This window comes from Anabrus simplex, chromosome 2 (assembly GCF_040414725.1).
Source record: "Anabrus simplex isolate iqAnaSimp1 chromosome 2, ASM4041472v1, whole genome shotgun sequence".
In the NCBI taxonomy this organism is placed as follows: Eukaryota; Metazoa; Arthropoda; class Insecta; order Orthoptera; family Tettigoniidae; genus Anabrus; species Anabrus simplex.
The window spans coordinates 601236099-601251729 of NC_090266.1; the positions used below are offsets into that span (position 1 = coordinate 601236099).

At 40.6% G+C, this 15631-nt stretch overlaps 1 protein-coding gene across 2 annotated transcripts in view; it reads right to left on the minus strand.

Moving 5' to 3' along the window:
* Positions 1-15631, minus strand: part of Oct-TyrR (Octopamine-Tyramine receptor) — a 1114805-nt gene that overhangs the window by 848937 nt on the left and 250237 nt on the right. For both annotated transcript variants that reach the window (XM_068225823.1, XM_068225824.1), the window contains exon 2: positions 11967-12026. The gene's annotated coding sequence lies outside the window, so the exon portion shown is untranslated. The remainder of the gene's footprint in view (positions 1-11966; positions 12027-15631) is intronic.

A 15631-nucleotide genomic window follows, 5' to 3' on the forward strand; every position in this document is an offset into this window, starting at 1 on the left:
AATTAAGCAATAGAATATCAACCACTGGCTGTAATGTACATTTCTGTCCAGGTCAAGGAAAACCCGGGCGAATTGAGTTTGGTCTTGCCGGGATTCGAATCATGGACCTTATGCTATACTGGCGGGTAACTGGAAGGGTAAACTCTAAATGCTTAATTTATGAAAGGAGTTCTACCACCTACATCCGTTAATTAATTACGTGGCCTTACGGCCGGAATATCTTCTACTATTTAAAACCAATATAAAAGATTTAGATCTCCCTTGTGGTTGTATAATACGAACTGGATCAAGAAGTGTGCGTTTCTCTATCTCTCCCCAGCGGTCGTCACCACCTCAAAGAAGGCCATTCATTACCACCGACAGTTGACGATTGACACATAACAGACATGGTCCGCCGTTCGCATTGCTGGCGCAGTCTCCACCACACAAAGCCCTTTTACAAATCAACTCTGCATTAAATCCTCACACAATACTTCAAGCGTCTCATTCTACAGAGAATATAATCTCTTAAATCCCATCTCCCATAAATGTCCCTACCTAAACCCTTGGCAGGACAAACAAATCACAACTTGAAATAATTATATCGTTAAAATGCATTTTCTCGCTATCCAATTCCTGCTCACATAGCCTCAAGAAATATAGACCAGAGTTCATGACCTGAACAAGTCCAAGGGAAAAACAACATTCTTGAACAACTTTAAAATTCAGGGGAGAAGAGAAAGTAAATATGAAAGTGCTTCCTTACGGAAAGCTCTATCTAAATGAAGGTCTTGGATCCGAATCCGAGTGTCATTCATTGTACACCATACAGCAAATCTGCAGCCATGGACCTTATGCTACTAACACCTACTAATTTACATTTAAAAATATATATCGAGTGCATTCCTGCTTCGAAAACATGCATTAATTCGACTCTTCACATGCAATCATTTTACTGTTATATACTACCACCTTAACCTTTAACCTAATGCACTCACAAAATAAATTTTAAAAATCCTTTTCTGTTAGTTTACATCTAATACGTTCCCAAAAATTGAATTACACGATTACAGTGAACTAATAGTTAAAGTTGAGTAATTACAACGATCCCTTCATGATTTCTTGCAAAATTTAAATAAATTAACTCACTCAAGGCTTCCTATACAAAATCCATAAATAGAATAAATATACATCCTAATGTAATAATGAATTATTTACAGGATATGCAGTCATAATTACTTATAAAGGGTATATGCACTTATCTGAAAATTGCATCGTCCCTTCCGTTCGAGCATCGGAAAAGCCCATACTGGGAAGACTTAGAACTGTTTTCCAGCGGTGATCGTCACTGGGATATCAAGGGTCCAGAACTGAGTAGCTGCTTCCTGGAACATGGTTTGTATCTCGTCCTCTAATGAAAAAAGCTGTTGCATCAACACAGAATAGTAGCCACGCATTCACGTAACTTCAAATCACACTCTACAGTGATATCAGGGCTATCGTCCCGCACTGAAATTTGAGCCTGTGTTCTTATGTGTCATGCGGACATGAATTCGATCATAAAATTCTTACAAATGCCCAAAGCGTCATCCCTGCCTTTGAGGCAATCGAGGGAATTCCCGTGGCAGGCCATGTGTTTCGTGTACCGCGTGGGGATACTTCCTTTATGTGATAATATCACAACTGCGTAATTTACATTACTCGGAAATACACTGACTGACAGAGCAAATGCAACACCAAGGAGGAGTAGTTCGAAAGGGATGAAAGTTGGGGAAAAAACAGAGTCGGCACGGAAGAATAACTGATGTTTATTTCAAACCCATATGCAGGTTACACAATGCGCACGGCATCGACTCAGTAGGATGTAGGACCACCGCGAGCGGCGATGCACGCAGAAATACGTCGAGGTACAGAGTCAATAAGAGTGCGGATGGTGTCCTGAGGGATGGTTCTCCATTCTCCGTCAACCATTTGCCACAGTTGGTCGTCCGTACGAGGCTGGGGCAGAGTTTGCAAACGGCGTCCAATGAGATCCCACACGTGTTCGATTGGTGAGAGATCCGGAGAGTACGCTGGCCACGGAAGCATCTGTACACCTCGTGGAGCCTGTTGGGAGATGCGAGCAGTGTGTGGGCGGGCATTATCCTGCTGAAACAGAGCATTGGGCAGCCTCTGAAGGTACGGGAGTGCCACCGGCCGCAGCACATGCTGCACGTAGCGGTGGGCATTTAACGTGCCTTGAATACGCACTAGAGGTGACGTGGAATCATACGCAATAGCGCCCCAAACCATGATGCCGCGTTGTCTAGTGGTAGGGCGCTCCACAGTTACTGCCGGATTTGACCTTTCTCCACGCCGACGCCATACTCGTCTGCGGTGACTATCACTGACAGAACAGAAGCGTGACTCATCGGAGAACACGACGTTCCGCCATTCCCTCATCCAAGTCGCTCTAGCCCGGCACCATGCCAGGCGTGCACGTCTATGCTGTGGAGTCAATTGTAGTCTTCTGAGCGGACGCCGGGAGTGCAGGCCTCCTTGAACCAATCGACGGGAAATTGTTCTGGTCGATATTGGAACAGCCAGGGTGTCTTGCACATGCTGAAGAATGGCGGGGCTGCCACCGTTTGGCGGCGGATGCGCCGATCCTCGCGTGCTGACGTCACTCGGGCTGCGCCTGGACCCCTCGCACGTGCCACATGTCCTGCGCCAACCATCTTCGCCACAGGCGCTGCACCGTGGACACATCCCTATGGGTATCGGCTGCGATTTGACGAAGCGACCAACCTGCCCTTCTCAGCCCGATCACCATACCCCTCGTAAAGTCGTCTGTCTGCTGGAAATGCCTCCGTTGACGGCGGCCTGGCATTCTTAGCTATACGCGTGTCCTGTGGCACACGACAACACGTTCTACAATGACTGTCGGCTGAGAAATCACGGTACGAAGTGGGCCATTCGCCAACGCCGTGTCCCATTTATCGTTCGCTACGTGCGCAGCACAGCGGCGCATTTCACATCATGAGCATACCTCAGTGACGTCAGTCTACCCTGCAATTGCCATAAAGTTCTGACCACTCCTTCTTGGTGTTGCATTTGCTCTGTCAGTCAGTGTATATAACACATCCCTTCCAGTTAATTATTCTTCTTAATTCTGAAGAGGCATAGAGTGTCATTAGTTATCCTAATTAAATTGTAGATCGAGCTGCAAATTTAATTTAACTCCATGTTGAATAACATTTTGAATACATGTACCTGGATCACTAATTCATGGCTCCCATACGGCACGATATACTGTAACGATTGTGAAAAACCGGGTAAGTGACAATACACTTCCTAACCATAAATTTCCTTAAGACTGGTCACGCCTCTCAGCTACGTACGGATATGCAGTCCATCCGAACAATTGTCGTTGTGTTCATTTTCACATGCTTATGTTGTAACTTTTTTTTGATGATAATAATAAATAAAATCATGAATAAAATATATAAATAAAATCAGTCAAAAACTTAATAAAATTAATAAGCATAATTAACCGAAATGTCCGTAGTATGGGCGCCAGAGTTCACCAGAATGGATCCCTCGAATTTAGATAAGAGCATGATAAACTGTATATACCAGGGCGTGTACATAATGCTGCGTACTGGTACATCTGATGCAGGCCTTACCTAACCTCCTGAAAACGACTAATTAGGTAGGAACTGCACCTAGGTTCATCAATAACACTGATTCTAAAATAGCTAACTATATTCTTAACATTCTGTGCATGAGCACCTCATCAACATACAACATTATACATATAATACACACATAAAATATTGCTGGAAGACTCCATATTTACAACAACAACAATAATAATGAAAATCGTGGGAAAACGAAAGCGAGAAATAAGCTACCATTTGTAGATAGTCCTATGAACAATGAACATGTATGAAGATAAATACCCTTCACTGTCTCTATATCAATTCGACTTACCGATTCTCATAATCGGCAGTTATCACATCACACAGATACTGTACCTTGTACTACTGTGTTCACATATTTTAACACTTGTTGTCAAGATATATACACACGTCTGTCGATCCTCAACATAAATTTATGGAAAGTCTGAGATAGCTTTCACCAACATATAATGCTAGGCTGCCACAAGTGCTACAATACATAATGCGCAAGCACTCTCCACAATCAGCCACTTTCCACGAACATAACAAGACTACGCTCCACGAACGTTTGAAGTCCAGTCCATTGCAGCCGTGTCACTCCAGTACCGTGCATCAGCACTACTTCCTTCCCGTACAGTGCGTCAGTTGTAGTTCTCTTATACAATGTCACTGGTTGTAGTTATCTTCCTTCTCGTTCCTTTACAATCACCCTTACAATCACCCTTACAATGTCCCTGGTTGCCGCCGTATGATCAACCTTTATAGACATCAATATCCCCCTCCTCTCAGATGATACGTCTGGATTGGTGCTTGCCAGCCAATCATGAGTGATCCTCTTCTCAAGCCCAAGCCCTGAACTACTTCTTCCTCCCAAGACAATAACAAACTCTGGGGTATATTCCATGAGTCACCAAATGTTCCTAATACAACAACAAGCTCATCTCATCAGGCTGGGATATATACATGACTCATGAATTTCCCGACACAAGTACATCACAACAAACACTGGGGTAGCCATATGACTCATTCAAATTACCAGAGTTATTAAAGCAATGTTTTCCCACTCGTGCAAAACAAATTACTCATACATACATATGTTGATATCTTCCAGCTTACCAATATAAATGGCAAAATATACAAATGAAATAGTGATAATAATAATAATAATAATAATAATAATAATAATAATAATAATAATAATAATAATAATAATAAATCGAATACTGACAATAATATCTTTAACTTCTACATATAATTCGGGGGTGTGATATATGTACTATCACAATGTGTACAGCAAAATGAACCTTACATACCTTGTAGCATAGGCCTGCTGCAGAAATATATGCATGATTCCCTCCTACAGATTAACCGTCTTACTAATAAACGGTGTATAACTTTTATACAAGGTTTATACACCGTTTATGTGAAATTCGTTACTAATAAACCGTGTATAAGCCTCCTGTGTATACATCTGTTATAGTTATTCACTGGATTGCTTATACAGACAAGGACCCTTGTATAAACGTTGTATAGCAGCGAGTAGCGGTAAAAGAAACGAGTGAGCAGTTTATTTTCGTGGTATTTATTGTCTACAGTAATGTAATCGTGGTGAAATATTCGACTTATCCATTTAACATTGAAAAAATGGACGATAACGTTGATGATCTTCACGATATTTTAAACATAGAAGACATACACCATTCAGAGGTTATGGAAGCTAGACACCTTCGTAAAGTAAAACACTTTAAAGAGATGGAATGGCAATGAATGACTATAAAAGAAATGATGGTTGGGCGTATTTTTGTGTAATAATGTGTTACAGCTTAATAGACTTTTGATATTGAGAGTTTATTATACACTACCTGCCCCTACAAAGATCTTTCTCATTTGAGTAACTACCGTATAAAAGGGGACATATTCCTCGAGATACAAAATGGCATAACTTGAAAACCATACGTAATATGATTTCCATACTTTGTAGTTGAATACGCAGAAATATGATGTATAAATGCCTAATAGAAACTTTTTTGATCAAACCTTTCGTTTAACTACAAAACAGGTTTTCCTTTCTCCTGAAAAGTAAGGATTTTGGAATGTGTGCCTTTTTCAACTCGCCGATTCAATTACAATTACTTGCGTTTTCCGTACTATCCCAGTTATGAGCTATTGATCTTTCCTTAAGCCTTTCCATTTCTTTTTTTGGCGTTCATTACACAAGAAAGCTGAAGAAATGTTGATATCATTAATAAGCCAATTTCCAGCTGTCTCACTTGCCTTTTCGTTATGACGTGCTACTGTGCGACTTTCCGGAAAGTTTTGCTCGTAGGTAACCAGCAGAAGTGATCATAAAGGCGGTGAACGTGCGAAATACGTCAGTGAACTGCAGGAAGAGATTCCTACGCCTTGGAACGAGTGTATACGTGCTGTATAGTAATACAATGCGTATACCTCGTTTATTAGTAAGAAAAATGTAAAACGCTTATACAGGGTTTATTCACTGTTTAACTAAACAAGAGTTAAACAACTGTATAAGGACTTTTTATTAGTAAGACGGTAATAATGCATGTATGTTTCATTTTCCTGTACAAATAGGCATAAGAATATGAACACAAGGACAATTGTTCTGAGGGACTGCATATCCGTACGTGGCTGAGAGGCGTGACCAGTCTCAAGGAAAATAATCGTTAGGAGGTACATTGACAGTTACCCGGTTTTTCACAATCGTTACAGATTACAAGTTGCTTTACTTTTTTTTGTTTTTTGTTATTCGCTTTACGTCGCGCCGACACAGTAGGTCTTATGGCGACGATGAGGCAGGAAGGGGCTAGGAGTGGGAAGGAAGCGTCCGCGGCCTTAATTAAGGTACAGCCCCAGCATTTGCCTGGTGTGAAAATGGGAAACCACGGAAAACCATCTTCAGGGCTGCCGACAGTGGGGCTCGAACCCACGATCTCCCGAATACTGGATACTCACCGCACTTAAGCGACTGCAGCTATCGAGCTCGGTAAGTTGCTTTACGTCGCACCGACAGAGGTAGGTTTTATGGTGACGACGGGATAAGAACGGGCTAGGAGTTGGGAGCAAACAACCCCAGCATTTACTTGGTGTGAAATGGGAAACCACGGAGAACGACCTTCAGGCCTGCCGACAGTGGGGATCGAACCGACTATTTACTGAATTAATGCTCACACCTGCACGCCCCTAAACACAGGGCCAAATCGCTCTGTCAGAGGCTTACAGACTGAACATTCAATGTCATAAAAGACTATAGTAAATATGTATAAAAGTAGCTCCGTTTTATTTGATATTCTTTACTGGTGGCCTAACGTCGCACGCACTAACAAATCAAAGGTTTTGGGCGACGTAAGGATGGGAAAGAACCACGACTGGATAGGTAGCGGCATGGCCTTAATTAAGGTACAGCGCTACTATTTTCTGGTGCAAAAAATGGGAAACCACGGCAAAAAATCTTCAGGGTGTCGACGGTGGGATTAACCCTCTATCTCCCGAATGCATGCTCAAAGGTACACGATCCTGTATCTTAATTAAGGCCACGGCCTCTTCTTTCCCTCTACTAGCCCTTTTCTAACCCATCCCCACCACAAACCTTATGTGTCTCTGCGACGTAAAGCACATAGTAAGAAAAAAAAACGCTGTCCATAAGCGGAGAGGTCCCAGTGTGTGTGTGACCTACATAACAGCGGGGAGGGAAGAGGAAATCACATGTAGCAGCGGGATTTAAAATGTACGACGCGTTCGAGCGAGGTTGTCTCACGCGGAAACAGAGATTATGTTGTGGTGAGTTAATAACAACATGAATGGCATAGTAGAGCGTATAAAGATAGCGAAAGGAACTAATCATCAAAAAAGGAATTATATTATTTAACTTAAATTTTGAAAATAAACATGTCTGTAAAAACCGTTATTGAGCATTACACATTATCTGTAAACTGTAACATATATCGTCACGATTGGTTACATTTTAACGTTGTCACTTACGTAGTTCAGGAATTATCGGTATTATGATTCCCACAACTGAATCATATAATAATAATAATAATAATAATAATAATAATAATAATAATAATAATAATAATAATAATAATAATAATAAATGTGTGTGTAACTGTAACATATCTTCACGATTAGTTGGTTTCAACTTCGTTACTACGTAGTTCAGGAATTATCGGGATTATGAATCCCACAACTGAATCATATTATCACAACTATAAATATAATAATAATAATAATAATAATAATATTAATAATAATAAATGTGTGTATGTAGCATACGTAGTTCGCTTCTTCTCCACACAAGCTCTAACTGCCTGCCCACTGGTCTTGATCAATAGACAGACCTAATGATCAACTGAAAAATGAAATGGCGTATGACTTATATTATGGGGAATGTCCGAGGACATGTTCGGCTCGCCTGATGCAGGTCGTGTGATCTGATCTATTCCCTAGGGCAGGCCTTGTGATGAACTGAGATCATTGGAACATTCAGGGAAGAAGTTAGGCATGGCCTTGTGATCAAGTGGAAAAATTCGAAGATTCAATGGAGAAAGTGGTTAGCAACGGGCTGAAAACACGTAACAATATGCCACGCAGCATGCTGATAAGTAGGCATGCTTTGTGATCTAATGATCAATGCGCTCTGATTGGCCAGACAGCCATAATATTTTTCAAATATTCAAAATTTTCCCGACAAAAGTTTCCCGACAAAAATTCGAACATACAAAATGGTGCCAGCGGAGCACAGCTGCCCCTCCTAAATTAAACATTTTACGTTTGTTCCCAATACTGCCCCAAATTTCCGAAAAATACCATTTACCTCGAAAACATGTGTCGTAGAGGAAAATGGACTATTTTCGTGCCCCCTGAAGTACATGAGACCATATCGGCTACTTCCTGTTGTAACTCTATGCTAAAAGTTAAGACCAATGTGGGTCAAGTGCCAAAATTTCAAATAATGTCAAATATCACGCAAACGGTGCGTCCTAGAGCAAAACAGACAATTTCCGTGCTTTCTTATTATTTTCTTCTACCGCTTTTTCCACATGTGTGGGGTCGCGGGTGCGAACTGCGTCGCACATGTGGATTTGGTGCTGTTTTACGGCCGGATGCCCTGCCTGATATCAACCCTCTATGGAAGGATGTAATCACTATTGCGTGTTTCTGTGGTGGTTGGTAATGTAGTGTGTTGTCTGAATATAAAGAATAAAGTGTTGGGACAAACACAAACACCCGGTCCCCGGGTCAGAAGAATTAATCAGAGGCGATTAAAATCCACGACCCACCCGGGAATCGAACCCTCTGTACCGAAGGCCTCAACGCTGACCATTCATCCAATGAGTCGGACAGTTTCCGTGCTTTCATAAGTACATGAAATCCCATCTGCTATTTCTATCTAGAAGACCATGACATAAGGAAAACGTAAAAATTCGAAAATTTGAGGTTGGCACTCCTGGAAAATTCGACATTCAAATTTTACCCACCAACATTTTTTCCGCCATCCCCACCCATTACATCCATCATCTCCAATTTACCCCAATCCTTAAGCCACGCCCCCTCTACGCAGATGGGTCAAAACTTCACGTAGCCGAATGGAGCGTTGTGATTTGTCAGATTGCTACCTAGGGCCTTTTCTTACTACCTATTAGCTATGAGTCCCATTGACTACTCTTACTGTTTCCGGCGACGCTGGAGGCTTTTCTTTAATTTGGTGAAATACACCCTTGTACACCCGTATGCTCCTCAATTTTTTGAATACTTATTCATAATATTGTATTCACTGAATGCTTGCTAGTTCAGTTGTCACATACATGATCTTCCTTCGTTACATTTTCATCAAAATGTGATTGCAATATAAAAATTTTTCTTCGAAGTGCACTTCAATTTTGGACAGTGTTGTAGTGGTGTGAGATTGCAGACACATTTCCAGTAATATTGTGTCTACATTCTCATGAAATGTGCAATGAACGTACCTTCTTCTGTTATTGAAGACGAGATTTGTTAGGGGTTTGATGTGGCTAGGGGCTATGTTGCGGCCGTGGCCTTAATTAAGGTATAGTCCCAGCATTTCCTTGATGGTAAATGGGAAACCAACGAAATCAGTCTTCAGGGCTGCCGACGGTGGAATTCGATCCACCTTCTCCCTAATTCAAGCTCACAGCTTTTTGGTGTTTAATTTTCTATTTGCTTTACGTCGCACCGACACAGATAGGCCTATGTCTTATGGCAACGAGTCTTTCTGTGGTATCGAAGGCTATCACACAGTGCTACGTATGCCATGAAATGGATGATTCTCTCTGTTTGAGAGATACAAAGGAAATTGAAGAAAATTGTCTCAGCTGTAATTGATGACCGTATGTCCAATGACTTGTGCCGTGTGCTAGTGAATCCCATCAATGAACGTCAAATATCCCAATCTGTTCACGTTATATTGCCACCTTGTTGTCATTTCTGGAGTGTTCTGCGCAGCATTGCATGAATATGATTTCATTGATTGTTTAACGTGCAGTATATTCAAGATAGTTTACAACTGAAGGTATTCCTTGCAATGGCCCAGATTTTGAATGAAAGTAGGCCTACACATACCACGCGGCCGGTCTTCCTTTCTAATTAATTGATAATGGCTCAGTGACTCGCATAATTATTAAAATATATTGCCTGTAATCTTTCCTTCTGGAGAACGACATTTTAATTACGTTATAGAGGGCGTATCCGTGATGATGTTACAACATTTCAGGGATGAAGAAGGACGGCAAATGGATCAGTTTGAGATGAGGGACCGTAGTCCGGAAACGTGCGAGTCAAAAGTTATTAGTAATCAAATTAGATTAACGTCCGTCCGTTCTTAACAAACGCCGGGGTGGTGGAATTTCGTCCTACAGCTATTCTTTGACCTGCTGGAATGCCAAAGACATGGGGTTGTCATCTTTAAACATCCTTACATGCCACTGATAACAGTCGGGTTTGAACCCGTTGATTTGGGATTAGCAGACCAACGCCGTATCCACTATACCAATGCAGCCGACAGTCAAACGTTACGTTTTTCTTCTTGTGGGTCATGTGTATGAGACACCAGTCGAAGCTGAAGAGGATCTCTTGCCAGGATTTCTCGCTGCCTGCGACGCTGTTTAAAGACACCGAGGATATTTGATCGGGTACTGCAGAATTTTGTGCAACGATGGCATGCCTGCATTGACGCAGCCGGACGCCATTTCAAACATTTGTTGCAAATGGAGCAGCTTGTGAAACTTGTGCAGGTAAACGGACTTAAATGGATAGAATTTTGCTTAACTTTGGAATCGATCTTTTTCGGAATATGATTCCTTATCTCAAATTGATCTATTTGCCGTCCTCTATCATTCCTGAAAGTTTGTAATATCATCACGGATACACCCTGCATATTATTAATGGGATCCTTAGCCAATCACATGGGCCTGTCACTCAAGAACTGAAAACGTTTTTCTTCCCTACATAATATATTCTCTTCAGTAATAGTCCTACATCTAAGGCGTTCTCAGAGGGATTATGACGTCATTGCTGCCATAGCAACCCATAGTTTAGGGAGAGAGATTGCCGAGGACGAGGTGTCAAATCACTCTCCCTGTCATGCATATGGAGCGTGAAAATAAAGATAGCATAATGATTTTTTTAAACGCTCTCGCTGCCCCTCTCGCCTATATCCCATAAACCTTGTCTCGGTCTGACAATCATATCAAAGACATAGTAAATAAATATGGAGGCTACTAGCTCGAGAATTCAGGAATAAAGGTATACATGTGTTGATTTATAGTGGGTAGAGAGTTTACCTATATTAGGTGAAGAGCCCCTAAATGCGTAGGATATATTCGTCATAGCCTTTTTGTGTTCCAACGTACAAATTTAGAATTTTAATGTTTAAGACATTGCGTGTGATGGTGTGTGATACCATACGACCCTGCAGAGAAGACCACTAAAATGTTCAGTGTACAGATAAAATTCGAATTTTTACTTGGGTACTCAGCTAATGTTTCTTTCGAATTTCCCCAGCGGTGTTTTCAGTTTTGTGTATTTTGTATGAAGATCTCGCCTTTAATTCTTGGTTATGGCGTAAACGTTGAGATGACAAAATGATAAATCAAAATGCAGTGAATTAAATATTAATGAAATGAAAACATAAACACAAAAAAGATGATTGGCTGAAGAATACAGCGGCATTATTGAAGAATAATTTTTCGATCAGTATAAATATGAAAGGGAACAATTTCAGAGTTATAATACAAATAAAAGAACTGATTGGCCTACAGAATACACGTGGTGAATAAAATTGTTACTCACCCTTTGTCCAATCGGCAAGATTTGTCCTTTAGCTGTTCGAATCTAGTGCACCGACCGTGACTGAAAGATAAAAAAAAAGTCAGCATGTTCAAAATTCATAGGATGTATGTGTAAAATATTACAAACTTTAACAAAGAATTTTATGAATTAATTCACATGATTATGAGAGTTCCAAGTAATGCACGAAAACATTACAACCCAAACATCGTATTCTATTTTGTATAAGTATCGAGAAATTCGGATTAAAAGTGTCATCTAGTGAGGTGTATTAAAAGCACCTTGGAGAAAATACTAGTTTTTTTAACAGAACGTCATGGTATATTCTTTTAAAGAAATAAGTTGAATAAACTGAACCTTCTGAAACAGAACGCAATTACAATATTTATCGAGCCATAGCAATGAAAAATGACATTATTGGAAACACAAAGAATATAACGAAGGATGGTGGAAATAAGGACGTAGAAAGAAACCGGTCGGTTTTTATCTGATGAACTCTAGTACGGCACGTTCTCCCAACTAACAGTATGCATGACGGAGTAACACGATTTGGAAGATTTTATTCCCTCTTCCTCAAGTTCTGGTTCGTATTGCTCATTTTTTCATTCGTTATATGTCTCATCACCTTTTGTCACGACCTGACCCGATCTCCCATTCTTCACACCTTCCATTATTACCTTCTTACTAACTTATGTGAGAGTTAAAGTTGTGAAAGGAAAAGAGATTATATTAGATAAAGAAAAGACCGTATCACAGATAAGTACCCTAAATGTACACCGTCACTCACCGCACCTTTCCGGGAAACTCCTAAACTTTATCTTCTTTCAGCGAATTGACTCGAACTGCTCTGTTATTTACTTCTCGTGAATCACGCGATGGAAGATATACGCTACACTCTGCCAATAACGCGCGCGCATTTTCACTTGATATGAAGCACAAAGATGTACCCATTCAGTACCAATTGACTTAACGAAACTTTAGAGTTTACTTCCATTGAATTCAATTACTCAGATCTGTTAACAATAATAACAAAATATTCGACTTCGTACGTTATGCCTTGCAGCGTTCCATCTGCAAACATCTGTGTATTTACTAACCGCCGCCACAACCCTCTATTTGTAACTAGTTTCTTGGCCTCTTATTTTTTAATTGCTAGAAACTGAGTCTAGCCACCATCGCCTTGGTCACCCTCTACTTTTCTTATCCTCCATAACAGAGTCCATTATTCTCCCAGGCAACTCTTCTTCTTTTCCTCAACCGTTAGGTTGGTGGGTGACATGCATGTCTTCCAAGCGTCCTCTTTCTTTAGCCAATAGCTTTAAGTGGCAATAGGTGTACTTGCCTTTAATGCCGTCTATAAATTGAGTTCTTGGTCTTCCTTTACAATTCCTTCCTTCCAGACTCCCTTCAGTAAGGGTGGTGCACCAATCAGAATGACGAATCAAATGGCCAACAAACCTATTCTTTCCAATGTTCAAGGATTCAACCAAGGTGCGTTTCTCACTTACTCTTTTGAGAACATTCTCGTTTGTGACTTTATCAGTCCAAGGTATCTTTAGTATTCGTCTCCAACACCACATCTCAAATGTCCTGAGTTTCAAAACATCTCCATTCTGCAGGGTCCATGTTTCAGAGCCGTAGCTTACAAATACTCCATATAAAACTTTTCACAAAGTGCTTCCGCAACTCTAAGTTAATATTCATGAATGTGAGCAGAGACTTCTTTTTCGAGAAGGCTTCTTTCGCCTGTGCGATTCGAGCATTTACATCCCTTGTACATTTTCCGTTAGATGTGATCAGGCTCCCTAGATATTTAAATTCTTTACATGGACTAATTTATCTCCATCCATTAGCACATTGACAGTTTGATCACCCTCCCTAGTGCATACCATTACCTTGGTTTCCTTTTGTTTATTCTCATACCGCACCTCTCCCTGTAGTAATTCATGTATGTGATTCAGTGCCCTGATTCATTCCTCTCTCATTCTCAGCTCAACGTTCTATTATCCTCACACCTCTGTGCTGTGCATTTTTGGTACAGGAATAATAATAGTTTGCTCAAAATCGGTTGGTATTTTTCCTGTCATATATACTTCATTTACTGCAAAAAGTATGGTATTGAACAGTTTGCAATTAACTTTTACACCATGACAGTTCATAACTAAAAACTATTTAATGGCTTCTTCGATGTAGATGTTAAATCAAAGTGGCGATAGTCCACATCCCTGTCTTACTCCCTTTCCAATTCTTGCTTCCACTCTTTCCTTGCCAATTAATGCTGTCTAGTGCTTGTAAAGTTAATAGAGTATTCTTCTGTCCCTGTAGTCTATTTTCAGCTTTCTTAGGGTTTCAAACAGTACATTCCAATTTACATTATCAAAGGCTTTCTCTAAATCAATGAAAGCAATTTCCAGGGATTTTTCAATAATTAATCTGTGATATGGGATGGCTTCTCGTGTGCTTCTCCCGTTCCTAAATCCAAACTGTTCTTCAGAAATATTATATTCTACTTTTCTCTCGATCCAATGGTATATAATACGTGCTATGATTTTGGAGGCATGGGAGAGGAGGCTCAACGTTCTATTATCCTCACACCTCTGTGCTGTGCATTTTTGGTACAGGAATAATAATAGTTTGCTCAAAATCTGTTGGTATTTTTCCTGTCATATATACTTCATTTACTAGCTTGTATAGGTTGCCCTTGGCTTTGTCTCCTAGGACCTGGCAACTATCCTCCTCCATTCGCTTCTCATGGTCCCACCACCGAAGCCTGCTTATGCGTACAGCTTCATCCATCGAGTTCTATCTTAACTTACCATCTATCTCTTAATCCCCCGTTATTCTTCCCATCTGTTTCACGCTAGCAGTCTGTTACTTCTAACTTATGAATAAGACATCCCTAGTCCTCCCAACTTTCACGCCTGTAAAGCAAAGTTGGTTTTAATACGGACCGATATAAAAATAGTTTCGTTCGGGAGCTGAGTTCGTGCTAACAAAATGCTATTAATCGCAACTGCTAGCTCACCGCATTAGATTTACTGCACCTTGATTCAATCTCACTTATTACACTAACATCCTAGGTGAACACACATCCTAAATACTTGAAATGATCTACATTATCCAGCTTTGTATTCCCAAACTAACATTAAATTCTCTTAGGTTTCTTACCAAATGACATCATTTTAAACTTGGAAAGCGTAAATCATACCATACTCATTGCACATTTTTTAAGTTCCAAGATTTTAGATTGCAGGCTTTCGGCGCAATATGCCACTAAGACCAAGTCGTTGGCAAAGGACAAACTGCTTGCTATATTTTTACCTTACTGAATATCTCCCTAGGGTACCCTTCAATATATTTCAGAAGATGATCCATGCAAACTATGAATAACAAAGGTGAAAGATTACAGCCTTGCATAATCCATGTAAATACCTTGAACCAAGAACTCATTCTACCATAAATTCTCACTGCAACCCGATTGTCAACATAAATGTCTGTGAATGGTTTTAATAAACTATCGATGAAGAGGAAGGCGACGGCGCCCACTAAGGCACACCTGAGCAGCCAACGCCGCTACTCGAAGAAGTCATCGAAGACCTGGTCTCCAGCCACATCATCGAACGGGGTGAGTGTTCGTCGGCTTTCCCCCTGTTTCTCGTTCCCAATGT